The sequence below is a fragment of the Rhinolophus sinicus genome, linkage group LG04, assembly GCF_036562045.2.
Source record: "Rhinolophus sinicus isolate RSC01 linkage group LG04, ASM3656204v1, whole genome shotgun sequence".
NCBI classification, from domain to species: domain Eukaryota; kingdom Metazoa; phylum Chordata; class Mammalia; order Chiroptera; family Rhinolophidae; genus Rhinolophus; species Rhinolophus sinicus.
This window is the reverse complement of record NC_133754.1, coordinates 82,249,814-82,265,615: the sequence shown is the minus strand read 5'-3', so window position 1 is coordinate 82,265,615 and position 15,802 is coordinate 82,249,814. Positions and strand designations below refer to the sequence as shown.

The 15,802-nt window shown below is 38.2% G+C and overlaps 1 pseudogene; it reads right to left on the bottom strand.

The window, feature by feature from the left end:
* Positions 1 to 13,480: 13,480 nt before the first annotated feature.
* LOC109456900 (BCL2/adenovirus E1B 19 kDa protein-interacting protein 2) overlaps positions 13,481 to 15,802 on the bottom strand; it is a 28,084-nt pseudogene continuing 25,762 nt past the window's right edge.

Here is a 15,802-nt window from a genome sequence, read left to right as displayed (position 1 = left end):
AATGAAGAAATTTCACAATAAAAGCAAACTTCTAAAATAACAATGACATCAAGCACTCTCATCATTTAGAATTATGACTGTGGTGCTCAGTGGGAGATTGGAAACAAAAGGACAATTCTCGCCCTGGGATAAAAAGAGGGTTATTTTTGAGAATGAGAGATGAAAGGAAAATGGGGTACTTAATGCCTGATAATCTTGATCTTCTAGGAATAGTAAAAATCACCTACTAAGATTACACCACGTTTGAAATGGAATTGGTGACTAGAAATTGGTGAGGAATGTTAGAGAATTAATTTTGGGAAATCTAATAAAGATGAGCAATCATTAAATAAAAGATTGTGGAGCAGATGGTCCATTTGGAATCAGATATCCTGATATTGCTGAATCCTATTTCATCACAGACTTTTGCCTTTCTCTAATGTCATTTTAAAGCACCTAAATTATAATGTAAAAAGTGAGAATTATCCCCTACTAGGAAGGCAGTGTACTGGGTTGATGGGACATTTATTGGTATCACTGATAATGGCAAAGTCCAGACTGAGCTCTGCAAGAGTGAGTGAGTGTGTGTGTGTGTGTTTAATGGAGAATTACACTGAGTGAGTGGAAGGTTTTGAGTGTCTGGAAATTCTAGTGAGAGCAGAGTGCCCATTTGCTGAATGGCAAGGACAATGGCTACAGAGTTGAAAAATAAGGAGGTTGTAATAAACAATAAAAACTCTTTTCACATGCTGCTGACTGTTGCATTTTCAGCTGCAAAGGCAGGTTCAATCTTCAAATTTAGGAGGGGGAAATTTGCAACCTGGGATGTCCGTAACCTTAGAAACCCCAACAATTGTCGACTTCTTTTTTCTTTCCTTACCTCTTGTTTTCTTTCCTCTCTCTCCCCTCCTTCTCCTTCTTTCCTTCCTCTCTCTTCCCTTTCCTCCCTCCCTCCTTCCCTTCTCTCTGTTCCTCTCCTTTCTCCCTTTCTTCTTTACAGCAGTATTTATTGGTTGCTTATGTGTCACGAATGTTTCTTATGTGATATAGATACAATAGTGAACAGAACAGACAAATTCCTATGCTGAGAGAACTAACCAAGCCACTAAACAAATGAGAGTATAGAGTACGAGTAGGTTAACAAGTAGTCGAAGCCATGGAGGAAAGTAAAGCAGTTTAATGGGATTGCTGAGATGGGATGTGAGTGGTGAAGTTGATGAGAAATGGAGATTCTAGATTGATTTTGAAAGAAGACCCTATAGACTTGCTCATGGTTTGGATGTGGTATAAGGAAGCAAGGATTTAGATTTCGGCACCAAGGATTAGCTTGCTAGATTGGATTATGTGACTAGACATAATTTAGGATGAGTAATGGGATAAGGAATGTTTGGTTTTGGGTAGAGTGACCTTGGAGTTGATTTCATTAATGTAGTACTCTGACACGTTTCTGATCCTCCACGGTCGTCTCAGGAGGATACTCACAGGAGTGATTCCTGGTGTTCAGAGTGTAGCTTCACGACAGTAGAAGCAGGCCTGTCCTGATGAACTGCAGAGGTCTTCCTTCAAAGAGGAGACTCAGACCCCTGGCTGACTAAACACTAATGTTTAAGTCACTGGAGGAAGAGAACAAATGCTGAGCAAAGTCAGGGAGAGATCCCTGTTCCTATCTCCTTGTGTTTCCTTTCATGTTGAGGGTATTTGTTAAACCTTTGGCCACTCTCCTGCTTTACTCTGAGTGACTTATTTGACTGATAAATTTGGGAAGACTAAATTGGGTGGTCTCACCTTTACCCTTTTTCTTCTGGAGCCTGAACTGCTCACAGGGACTGTGCTGTTTGCCCCTGCTTTGTCATGCCTGGCTGGTAGGCTGGCAATTCGGGGTTAATGCTAGGAAGTTCATTTCACTCTCACAGTAAGGGATGTTCTCTGACTGGGGCTTAATCATGGAAGTGAGGTTCAGACGTCTGTCTGCCACTCCTGGATTTGATATTTCAGTTTTCTCAGAACACTGGTGAGGGACAAAAATACTGTTGATTGAGTCCACTACACAACCAGAGAGAGTAATAGCCCCACCACCTTCTTCTGTTTCTCAGCAGTTTACAGAATATATTTACACGTACACTCTCACCTATGGCTCCCATTTTGCAGGTGAAGGAATGGACGTCTATAGAAGTTAAATGACGTGACCAAACTCAGTTACTAAAAGTAGCAGTGAGATATATACCCAGGTCTCCTTACCACTAAACACGTTTTTTTCTTATAGCCACAATTACTTTGGAAATATATTAAGGATAAGTTTTCTTTGAGTCACTGGAGTAATGTACACATTCATCAAAGTTTGAGCAGCAGCATAGGGAACCTCTGTCAACTTGTGAAAATAGAAAACTTGCACTGTATATTTTATTAGTTAAAGCCTGGCACATTTGTTCATCCATCTCTCATTTGAAATATGTCATTTTTTGTGTGCCTGAAATGTATTCAAATACATTTTCCTTGACAGATGCCCTTCGTGGAATTTTTTGAGTGCTAAATTTTGGTATTAAATTTGATATGTTTTTTGATCTGGTGATATTTGTGACTCAACTAGGAAATGAATAATAACATCAGCAAATTGTTGAAGACTTTTTATAGCAGCTGCATACTACCAAGTGCCTTTTAATTCCTCCATCTTGGCAGAATGCAGTATCTATTAATTATCACAAAATTTTAAAAGTCTCCAGCTTCACAATGGAAACTGTGTTGTGCTTATTTTTATGTGAAGAGGAATCTAACATGGTGAGTACCCAGCGGAGTCATTATGGACAGAGAGTGCTACAGTATGAATGGCGCCACAATGTTTCTGTATGACAGTAAACTCCTACAGCAGCCAAGTCCCAACTACAGAAATAGAAAGAATGTGAATTAGCTGTTGAGACTGTGCATTTACTATTAAGAGCAACTGTGCAATCTAGTTTTCAAGACCTGTGCTATCCAAACACATTTTTCTACATTACGTGATGTTATCATTTAAATATTGTCATTCAAATGTGAAGACCAGCTGTGCATATCAGGACACAGCTGTTGGGTTGAGGTGCCGATAAGCCATCTGGTGCTTGGTTCCGGGTAGTTAAATTCCAGCCGGGGATTCAACTTCATATCCAGCTGTGATAAAGTAAATTGAAGGCTGCATATTATTCCTCAGAAATCACTCCTTTGGGATATTCCTCAGGAATAAATTTTAAGCAGAGGTGCCATTGATTGGTTCTATACTTTCAATTATAGCATTTGCCAGACTAAAACCAAACAAAAAATTATTCCATCATTTTATTTTCTTTGTATGAAATAAAACAAAATAAAGTGAACAAAGCTTTTCAATTTTCTTCAAATTATTTGTTTATAGGGACAATCTACAGTATAATAGCCTGGTTCCACTCATCTCTCTGAACAATGAGAAGAAAAATCAAGTAGTCCGTAAAACCTAAGACAGCAAGGGTGGTAATTAGCCTGATTTCCAGAATCATCCTGTCTATAGGTATGTGAAATAGGAGAAAGCAATAGTTTTTCACAATAGTCATTGCTGTGCTCAGATGCATCCCTTTCTCGATTCCAAATGTTTTCAAGGAATGGACCTTAAAATGCTGCCTTGACCTTTTTCTACATGTGGTTAATTGTGGAGTCCTGAGGAAGAAAAAGACCTTGAAAAATTACCCTGTTCCAGTATCTTTAGGCATTCCTGTGTATAACTATATGGAATTAATCTTTATTACTTTTTAAAGTAACAGACTTTTACTGTAACTTATTGCAATATTTTCTTTAGTGAATGCTCCTTAGATAATTTTTATCTAAAGCAAAAAACACTAGGACATATTAATTACTGAGCAGAATAGAGTGATGGTATATATTAACGTGTTTTAGCTGTCAAATAATTTAGCCACTATTGAGATAAAATGTTTTTCTCTTTTTTAAAAATGAATTTATTTAGTCCCTGAGGCTTCTGATTGGAAAAACTAACCTTTTATCATTAGATGGAACTTTGTTCTGGGAGCTGCAATTGGTAATTTAAACATATGAAAATGTGAATTTGGGTGTGTGTAGAGAAATTTTTCATTAAACACTATTTTCTTTTCAAAATGTGTTTAGAGAAAATCTTATAGGGGGAGTATGTGAGTAACCAGAACACAGGAGGTAAGCATAATAACGCAAACTTCAAATGAAAATGTAGTGTAATAGTAAAGATTCTCCAGAGAAACAGAACCAGTGGGCTATAGATGATAGATAGATAGATAGATAGATAGATAGATAGATAGATAGATAGATAGATAGATAGATAGATAGACAAATAGAGAGACTAACTTAATAGGAGATTTATTATAGGAATTGGCTCACGTGGTTATAGAGGTTGAGAAGTCGCGCAGTTTGAGGTCTGCAAGCTGGAGACTCAGGAATATCAGTGGTGTGATTCAGTCCTACCCTGAAGGCCTGAGAATTAGTGCAGTTGATGGTGTATCTCCCAGGAACTCCCAGCCTGAGGTCAAAGGCCTGACAGCTAGGAGCTCTGATGTTGCAGGGCAGCAGAAGATGGGCGCCTCAGCACAAGAAGAGAGAGAATGTTCCCTTCCTCTGCCTTTTCGTTTTACTTGGGCCATCAAGGCCTTGGATGATTCTGCCCCCATAGGTGAGTATAGATCTCTTAGTCTACTGAATGGAATGCTCACCTCTACCAGAACACCCTCATAGACACACCCAGAAACCATGTTTTGCCAGCATTCCATTATTCCTGTGGCCAATGGAGTTGACACAAAAAATGAACCACCACAGAATACATTCACATTTGGTGGTGTGTTTTCCTTTGAATTCTAAATGCAGAAATCTTTAAGAAACACTTTTCATTTTAATAACATGGGTTTAAGTTTAGGACTTGTTTCCAAATATCTGAGAGGTCTTAGGTAAGCTATTGAATGTGTATTGCTACAGTTCATGTATAGTGCCTTTGGCATATGTTTGTTGGGGAAAGAGAATTTAAACAGAAAAGATGTTTAGAATTGGCATCAGGATTATGTATTCTTTAGTAATTTTTATAAAAAAATATATTTTAAAACCCTACTAATACTTTGAATACAAAATAAAAAAGAAATCCTTCTCTTAAATTCTACAGATACCCACACACTACACTCCATTCTCAGGACTGAATGGGGCTGATCATAGCAATTGGAGCAACTCCCTGGAGCACTAAGGGGCAGGCCTTGAGGTCCTAGAAATCACAAAGCAAACATGAGAAGCAGCAAGGAGAGAACACATAAATTTGTAATGATTTTAAATTTACAAAGATTTGAAATTCATATTACACCTCTTATTTTCAGATTAAACCCAGAGAGTTGTTAAATTTTAGACTAATTATGTTTTGTTCTTTTCAATTTGACTACTTTAAAAAGTAATTTTATTACATGTTTCAGTAACTCAAAATGTAGATAATAAAAAACTGAACATTGCTGCTACTTGGTATTAGTGCCTTCATTATTTGACTTAGAAAAGTTCATTTTACCAGTCTCCACACTGCTGCCTAAAAGCCCATTGGTGATGGCAAATATCCCTTCTTCACAACAAAAAGGTGATAGACTTGTGGGAAAAGTATAAGGAAAACTAATTTTCAGTGACTTTGGCTGTTCACTTTGTGTGAATTATTTCTTTTGAAAACGGGAGATGGGCGAGAATCTCTTGAATTGAATTTTAAAACTACTTGAAATCAATCAGGGTATTTATATAATCCTTGTGTTATACCATGAAACTTTCAGGAGCAAAATGGGGAATGGTGGAAATCACCCAAGTAAATATCATATTTGTATGAAGAGACATGTTGTGGATGCAGACATTTTATAATAGAGAAGTGATTTGTTTTTGTTGTTTTGTAATTTGCCCTGACTGGGGCATGCGTTTTGGTTTCCAGTTAGGGGATGTACTAGGAGCTGTGATACAAATGGGGCCTGAAGATGTCAGTATGTTATGTTATATACACAGCAGTGAGGGACCTGATCACGAACAGCTACCAGGTGTATTTGCTGTGAGCACAGTACCGTTCTAATCATTTTGTGTGTTAATTTATTTGAACCTCTCAACACTATTATTATCCACACTGTATAGGTGAGGAAAGGAGACCCAGACAATTTAAATAACTTGCCCATATTCTCGCAGTGAGTAAATGATACAGCCAGTACACAAATTCATAACGTCTTGTTAGCGTAGACTCAAAAGAGTCCTCTTGCCTGTGTGCATCCAAGCAAAAAAAGACATGAACAGGAGGAGTTTGCAACAAAGAAAGTAAAGGATTATTTAAGGAGTTGACATCAAGCCCGGAGACACAGGTGAGCTACTGCTCTCAAAACCCAGGCTCCTCCATGGCCTCTAGTAGCCAGGTTACATAAGGGAAAAATCATTCATCATGGCTGCTGTGGGAGCTGGGTCGTGGGCTCTACTGATTGGTCGGGACTAAGGCAGGGGGCAGTTGATCATGGCATCAGGTCCTGGTATCAGTTATGGCGTTGTTCTGTCTGGTTTCCATGGAGATGTGGTCGTGGGGCTGTTCTGCTTTCACGAGTCTGGACCTGCAACATAACTGAGGCCAAGGTGTTATCTTTGTTTGAGTAAAACCTTATTCTAGTTTGAGGTTTGGTTATTGTATCTTGGTCACGATTCATAGACCTCAACATTTATTCTTAAATGAATTTGGTGTTTACCAGACTTAATGTCCTGAGGGCTTAATGATCAAAAGGAGTGGACATACAGTATATGAATAGGTAGGAGGATTTGGGGAAGGACTGCAAGTGAGTTACAGTTCTGTCAGGCTTCTAGCTTGGATTAAAGCAATATGCATGCTAAGGAAATGAAGTTTATGTATGGTTACAGTCTGATTTTAGAAACCACATCCTTTTATGGTAAATTATAGTGCCTCCAAACTATTATTTTGTGTTATAACATATTATATAATAATATCTGGCAGTGATTTCATAAATAACCAGGGCTCAAAATGCATAAACACACATAACACACACATGTGTGCTCTTTCCCTCTTAAACAACAAACCAAATAAATTATTGTATTTAGAATGTTAAATATGATAGATTCCCTAGTCATTTGACTTTAAGTCAGAGACGTTCATATTTTGCAAAGAACATGAGCAGAGCAGTTTAGAACATGATCAAGTGAAAGGAAACACAATCATTTCACTACTAAAATGGGTACTACAGTACAGAGAACATAAGTGGCTTTAACTTAAGGAGGGTTAACCTAAATTGTACTCAGATATATTAAAAATCAGTTCCTGAACAATGAAGGACAAAGTTTCCACATTCTTTTATACCCTGAAGACAGGACAAAAGGAAATGGATGTTGCTCCCAGAAAAACAGATTTTGTTTAGGCATAAATAAATGTTTCTGAGATTATGTGAAAATAGATCAGTCATAGAGACTTACTTGGTACCACTCATCACAACTCATGTACCTATTGAGTGTTAAGTGGATCACTACAGTTCCTTCCACGTCTATGATTTTGTTGAAGTTGACCAACAGTGGTGCCATGTTCCCCTACCCCTCAAACTATTACCAATTGATTATAAGGATTGTGATACTTATGCGAGGTCTGACAATTAAGTTCATGAACTCATCCTAGAAAAAGTGCTGCATACCTCATGCTGAATATCAAGCACTATGGTCACCTTTGAAGTACTCGCCTTGGAAAGCTATGTACTGACGCAAGTGCCTAGTCAACCCTTCAAAGCAATTTTGGAACTCTTTTTCTGGAATGGCCATCAGAGCTGTCTTCATATTACCCCTGATGTCCTGAATGGCATCAAAATGTCCTCCTTTCAATATTTCCTTTCACTTTAGGTAAAGAAAGAAGTCACTGGGGGCCAGATCAGGTGAGTAGGGAGGGTGTTTTAATACAGTTATTTGTTTACTGGCTAAAAACTTCCTCACAGACAGTGCCGTGTGAGTTGGTGCATTTTCCTGATGCAATAGCCATGAATTGTTGGTGAAAAGTTCCGGTTGTCTAACTTTTTCACACTGCCATTTTCTTCATGGCATTTCCCAATAAACTTGGACTAACATGTCCCTGATTTCACTTCCACTCTTGCCAAGTTTAACAAGAAATTTAATGTTTGTTCGTTGCTCTACTTCAAGTTCAGACATTCTTGCGACAGCACACACAAACACGCAACAATAATAATGAATGCCACTCAGCAAGACATTGCGACATGTCCACATGAACACAGCTGAGAGACACTGATATACCAAAGTTATGCAACCTTACCGTACTGTTTGTACCGTGTTGACAGTGTAAGCACATGGTGGCAAGTTACAAACTTAATTGTCAGGCCTTCGTAAACATATATGTTAAAGGTGACTACATAATCATTGGGAACATACAAGGGAAAGGTATTGTTACCATACTGTAAGAGCTGAAGGTGGTGTTCCATGCAGTTTGAATTCTTTATATAGTATCTGAGGTAATTTCCATTAAATTCTAACCAAGCATGGGTTAATAATCATAAATTAACCAATTCACGGATTAGAAGCCTCTAACCAAATATATAGTTTAGGTTAAGAAAGAACACATCATCTTACTAGGAAGGATTGTAATCACCAAGATAACAATCTAATAGAAGACATAATTCCCTCTGAAGGGAAGATTTTAAGCTAAAATTTTAACACAAAATATATGTAATCACTTCATTACTTGTTTGGAAAGAGGAACAAAGGAAAATTTTCTTTGGGGCTAAAACTAAATGATCTTAAACAGTTACTTGACATTTATAAAAATGATAAGCTTTATGAAGATGTATTCATTAATCTTAAGAGTGCTGATCTATGTATTACTAACCCTTTCTCATCATATTACTATTGTCTGAAATTTCCACATTTTCTAGGCCCTGAAATCTACACTATTGGTAAAATAAGGCTCTCAGAAACATAAAAGAGCATTTTATCTTTTTTTTTTTTTTTTTTTACATATAAAAACCTGACTTTGCAACACTGCAATCAACTTGCTTGAATCTATGCTCTATCTGGTTATAATCTCATATGTATATAATTTGTTGGATCTTAATAAGCTACTTTTAAAGTTCTCATCACTTCAATAATTTATTCCAAGTCACTGTAAAATTTCGTCCCATCTTCCAAGTTCTTCATCCCTTTTAACATGTTTGGTTACATTTCAAGTTCATTAACTGTTGAGGATAAATTGAAAGAAAATCTGGTTAAGACAAAGTCTAAATGATTAGGTTATTTAAACATGAAATGTTTGACCATGAGCGTTACAAGATATTAGATACTAGAATAGAAATTACCCTCTTCAGTCTGTTGGTTATAAACATTCCCATTTATCTGACATGAAGTAAATGTAATGATTTCAGAAGACTTAGGGATGGAAGAGATGACCTTAAAAACTCATTCCATGAATATAGGTATGACATCTACCATATTGGGCAGGAAGTGTCTAAATGGTAAGTATTGAGTCACTATTCCCAGAGTAGAAGAGATTGTTTAGTGGTGATAAATGGGAATTGTCATGACACACTTGAGCCCGTCCAGTGAAAAAGTTGCAGGCAGCTCTTTAAAATCCCAAGCCTCCTAATATACCCAGAAAAATGCAGACCCTTTGAGAAATTATAGACATCTAGGACTCAGGTTGGAAATACAGAGCTGAAGCACCCTATAGTTATACCCAGAGCCTAATTAGAAGAGCAAACCTTTCATAGCAGTTAGTTGATGTAGACTCATGCTTTAAAGATATATATTTTAAGCAAGTGTAAGCAAAGCCTAAGGTTTATAAATAAGGGAGCTCAAATACTTATTCCTGGTGTCTTGGTGCACAAAAAGCACAGCAGAGTGGTTAAGATTACATAACCTGGAGTCAGTCTACGTGCATTTGAACCCTCTATATAAACTTCATTGTTCGTTATGGAGAACTATGTACTGCAAACTGTAGAAAGAACAGCTGTGCTTTCCTTTTTTATCCCAAGCTCATCCTTTTCATCCTCCAATTTAATAAACACAGCAGTGTTTCTGTGGTGGAAAGCATGTAGACTTTGGAGCCGTCTAACTCAGCGCTGTCAGTGAGGAGCTGCATGACCTTAGAAAATCAGTCTCTGGGCCTCTCTAAAATGATCATGACATCTACCTAACTGGGGTGAGAGGATCAAATGCTGAAACATATCTAAAGCACCTAAGGTCCCCAGGCCTGGCACCTTGGAACAACTCAATAAATGCTATTTCCTTTCCTTTCCCTCTTTGATGCCAGCACTTTTATGTAAGGTTTATTTAGCGTGTCTTGGGGACCTGGATGAAATGTCCTTTAGGAACCCGATTCTATAAATACTTTATAATAATAGCCCACTTTCTCCTAGAAGGATCTGTGAAATGCAAGCCCTTTATGGGTGTTGATACCTAACCCAAATTTTACAATCATAAAATGTTAACAAAATAACTGGTGATTTACAGAGCCTACAGGAGAAATCTGTTTGATTTACAGGTTTTTTTTCTTTTTTTCTTTTTTAACCAATAATTCTACAGAGAGCTGTTTTACAAGGAAGAACTTCTGCAGAGCTAACATACAAGATTTTGCAAGTGGTTGCATTTAACAGAAACATGATGTTTTTGTCCCAATTGACCTCCTAAGAATTAGGTCACTGCGTATACTCTGTTCCCCCTAATTAGGCTTTGATAACATCTAATTGGACAATTAACTTCCTTTGTTAGATCTTTTTTGTTTTTATTATGCAAAAATTTACCCCAACTCAAGAAGAATGAGATTGCTACCCTGGAGGGCAACTGAAGAGCATTGCAAGTTTGGGTAAAGGGAAGGAAACAAGAACTAGCTATTCTCAGTTCAGTAGGCTATCTTTGAAGGTGCAGAATCCACAGAAGGCTGAATAAAACTGATATGGAGAAGAATTTCCAGGCTTGGTACTGTTGGGTGTGGGCTTCAGGAGAGCAAAAATTAAAAGAAAAATGTCCACTCTAAATGGACAGAAAGTCAAAACACTGGTGTATAAGAAGTCTGATTTTGACTTTCACTAAGGTATAGCCCTTTATAATTATACTATTCAGCCATATGCCTGAAATAAGATTGAAATGAGAAAATGGCAAATTTATAGTAAATGAAAATCATACTGGATTAACCCTAAATAAGGATATTCTAATAGAGCAAATGATTGTATCTGAATAAATTACTCATTAATGATGTCTGCATAGCACAACTGAGTGTCAGCAGTAGTAGGTATTTCCCAGAAAGAAAATCGTGGTTGGACTGAGGGTTTTGTTTTGTTTTCCATGATGTTCCCTATGCTTTAATTTACAGCCCAATGACTATTTTGTAATTACCAATTTGTACTTCTTAACCCTTCACCTTTTTCACCCTGCTCCCCAACACCCTTCCGTCTATCAACCTGATAAATCTGGTACCCATCTGACACCATACATAGTTATTACAACATTTTGACTATATTGCTTATGTTATACCCTACATCCCCATGACTACTGTGTAACAACCAATTTGTACTTCTCAATCCCTTCCCCCTTTTCACCCAGCTCCCCAACCCCCCTCCCATCTGGCAACCATCAAAAAGTTCTCTGTATCTATGAGTTTACTTCTGTTTTGTTTGTTTGTTTGTTTTGTTCTTTAGATTCCACGTATAAATGAAATCATATTGCATCTGTCTTTCTCTGTCTGACATACTCCACTCAGCACAATACCCGCCAGGTCCATCCATGCTGCCATAGAGGTAGGAACCCATTCCCTTCCCCGGCTGAGCAATATTCTGTTATATACATGTACCTCCCACTCTTTATCCATTCTTCCATTGACAGACACCCATGCTGTGGCTGCCTCCACATCTTGGACATTGTAAGCAATGCTGCAATGAACATATGGATGCACATGTCCCCTCAAAATAGCATTTTGGGTTTCTTCTGAAAAATACCCAGAAACAGGATTGTTGGGTCCTTCTTTGTCCCTTGTTATAGCTTTTGTTGGGAAATCTATTTTGTATGGTATGAGTATTGTTACCCCAGCTTTTTTGTTTGTTTCCATTTTCATTTCATGAACTATCTTTTTCCATTCCTTTACTTTCAGTCTGTGTGTGTCTTTCGATCTGAGGTGAGTCTCTTGTAGGCATTATATGTAAGGGTCTTGTTTTCTTATCCATTCAGCCATCCTATCTTTTGATTGGAGCATTTAATTAATTTACTTTGAAAGTAATTGTTGATAGATATGTAGTTATTGCCATTTTATTATTCATATTCTTGATTTTTTTGTGTGTGTGTCTTAAGTCCTTCTAAGATTCCTTGTAATACTGGTTTGGTGGGGATGAACTCCTTTAGCTTTTTCTTGTCTGGGAAACTCTTTATCTGTACTTTGATTCTAAATGATAACTTTTCAGGGTAGAGTAATTTTGGTTGTAGGTCCTTGCTTTTCATCACTTTGAATATTATATGCCAATCCCTTCTGGCCTGCAAAGTCTCTGTTCAGAAATCAGCTGACAGACAGGCTTATGGGAGCTCCCTTGTAAGTAATTAACTGCTATTCCCTTGCTGTTTTTAAGATTCTTACTTTGTCTTTAAACTTTGGCATTTTAATTATGATGTGTCTTGGTGTGGGCCTCTTTGGGTTCATCTTGTTTGGAACTCTCTGTGCTTCCTGGGCTTGTATGTCTATTTTCTTCACCAGACTACAGAAGATTTTTGTCATTATTTCTTCAGATAAGTTTTCAATTCCTTGCTCTCTCTCTTCTCCTTCTGTTACCCCTATGATGTGAATGTCATTACGCTTGATGTTGTCCCAGAGGCCTCTTAAACTGTCCTAATTTTGGGGGGTTCTTTTTTCTTTTTGCTGTTCTGATTGGGTGTTTTCTGCTACCTTATCTTCTAAATCACTGATTCAATCCCCTGCTTCATCTAACCTACTGTATATTCCTTTTAATGTATTATTTATTTTGGTTATTGTATTCTTTATTTCTGGTTCTTTTTAATGTTTTCTATCTTCATTTTGGTGTTTTCTGTCTCTTTGTTGAAGTTCTCCCTGAGAGCATTGAACATCCTTATAACCAGTGTTTTGAACTCTGCATCTGGTAGATTACTTATCTCCATTTTGTTTAGTTCTTTTTCTGGAGCTTTGTTCTGTTCTTTTATTTGCGACGTATTTCTTTATCTCCCCATTTTGGCTGCCTCCCTGTGTTTGTTTCTATGTATTAGGCAGGGCTGTTATGTCACCCAGTCTTAGTAGAGTGGCTTTATGTAGTAGGTGTCCTGTAGGGCACAGTTGCGCAGTCTCTCCCTGGTCACCTGAGCTGGGTGCTCTAGATGGGTCTGCTGTGTGGGTTGTGTGCTGTCCTGTTGTAGTTGAATCTTGGTTGCTGTTTGCACACCAGTGGGAGGGATTGACCCTTTAACTGATCAGTTGTGAGGACTGGCCGTGAGTACACTGGAGGAGCTTTTGTGCAGGCGTTGACCTTACAGAGCAGAATTTGCTTTAGTAGGGCTCTGGCACCTGCCCTTTGGGTGTGTCATTCCCCAGAAGCTGCTCGGTGATGCTCCAACTCAATCTGAAGCTGGCTTCTAGGGATGCCAGCCTCGGGGCCCATTGGGAAAGGCCCCCCTGCAGGCCAAGTTCAGCCACAGGCTGTGCCCTGCTTGGGGCCACCTGGTATGAACTACAAAGCAATCCACAGATGGTTGCCACCTGTGCTAGGCTTGGAGCTGTATCAAGAGGCCAAACCATGAACCGAGGCCTACTTTTGCTAGTATCGGGCTCAGCAACAGGTACTGGATATGCTGAAGCCAGATCTGCTGTTCTGGTTTTGCGAACCTTTGGGAGATTTTTAGGAAAGTATTTAGGAAAGTCTGTATTTAGGAAAGTCCATAGCCTGAGCCAAGACAGGCAGTGGCTTGGGTATGCCCGAAAGATGCATTGGGCGGGGTCTCAGGCAATCACCAGGGGGTGGGGCAATTGATGGAGATTCAAATAAGACAGCAGCCTGTGTCTGCAAGCCAGGAAGGGAGAGGTCTCAACAAAGAAACAATGGCCACAGCCAGCTCCTCTGTCTGGGAGAAAGCTGCCCTCCAGCCTTTGCCCTGAAGCCAGACATTGCAGTTTGTGCCTATATGTCCCTGGAGCCTTTTGAGCTGCTGCCCCAGCACTGGAGCTCAGGGTGAGTGAGTCCGTCACTGAGTAAGTCCATGTGTGGGCCCTTTAAGAGGATCACCTGAGACTTCAGCTGCCCTCTGTCTTGTCAACCACAATCTCTTCTGGTTTTCAGAAGACATGGGTACTTCTCTTCCAGGCACTGAAACGTTGGGCTGGAGAGGTTGGTGTGGGGCTGGGACCCCTTGCTCCTCCTCAAGGGTGACCTCTGCAGCTGAGATATCCTTACTAATTTTTAGTGGTCACACACAGGTGTGGGACCAACCCCTTTCTGCATCTCTGTTCCTGCTTCTATATGTACATAGTTGCAGGGCTTTTGTTCTCCGGTGATTATCAAGGATGGTTGTTCTGTAGTTTAGTTGTAATTTTGATATGGTTGTGAGAGGAAACAAGCACAGCATTTAGGCATTTACCTATTTTGTCATCTTGACAAGAAAATCATGGTTGGATTGACTTTTGATTTTGTCATTACCTGAAATAATTCAAATCCTTTTCTCCTCAGTATGATTTCTTTCACCAGTGTGAAGCATCTAGCTCATTTTGTGCTGTTTGATTTGGCTTCTCTATCATACATTTCGTATAACTGAACTATTTTTTTTTTCTTTAAACCTGACATGTTTAACAGTTTGGAGGATGGTATGGATGCACCATTGTTGTTTTTAAGTTATTCCATTTATGAACATTAGTAGAAGTCAGTTACATTAGTAGAAGTCAGTGAATGTTTTCTACTGGTTTGCATTTCATTTTGCCTGCAGTTCCTTAGATAGTACTGGTCTGATATTTATTTCTTGCTTGAGAGCAGTATCTTTAAGGGGTTGTTTCCTGCTATGTTGCATATTTACATTGGTATTCTGCTCTGTCTGCTTCTTCATTTTTCTAGACATGGAACTCGACTTATTTCCATCATTCGTGTTTTACTCATTCAGATTGTGTCCTGTTAATTAACAGATTTGAGAATTCTTTGGTTGTATTAATTTGTGGTACTGCACTTACAGTTAATTCAGTTCAATATTACACACACACTTTTACTTTACTAGAAATATTCTATTAATGATAACCATCAGAGTTATGCATGAAATGATACATCATACAATTTTATTCATGCTTTCTTTGAACTCTCGTAATAACTTGGACATTTTTTACAGTACTTTTTAGCCTACTATTTTTGTCTACATATCCTTCCTTCCCTAGTAGTAAATCTGATTTCTCTTATGTTCCTAAAGCTGGGGAACTACAGCTTGAGAGCAAAATCTAATCAACCACCTGTTTTTGAACAATCCAGGGGCTAAATGTGTTTTCTTCTTCTTCTTCTTTTTTCTTTTTCTTTTTCGCATTTTAAATGGTTCAAAAAAATCAGAAGAGATATTTTGAAATATGTGAATATTATGTGTCTGTCAAACAAGTTTTATTGGAACATAGCCATACTCATCCATTTATATATTGTCTATGGTTACTTTCATGATACAGTGGAGGAGTAGAGTTGTTTTGATCCAAATTGTATGCCCCACAAACCTTAAAGTATTTACTATCCAGCCCTTTATGGAACAAGTTTACAGGCCCTTAACCTGAAGTGTTAGAACAATGTTTTCCATAGTCATTGGGAAGCATCCATAAAGGCCTCAAAATTGAGTAAAAAAAGGTATATTAAAT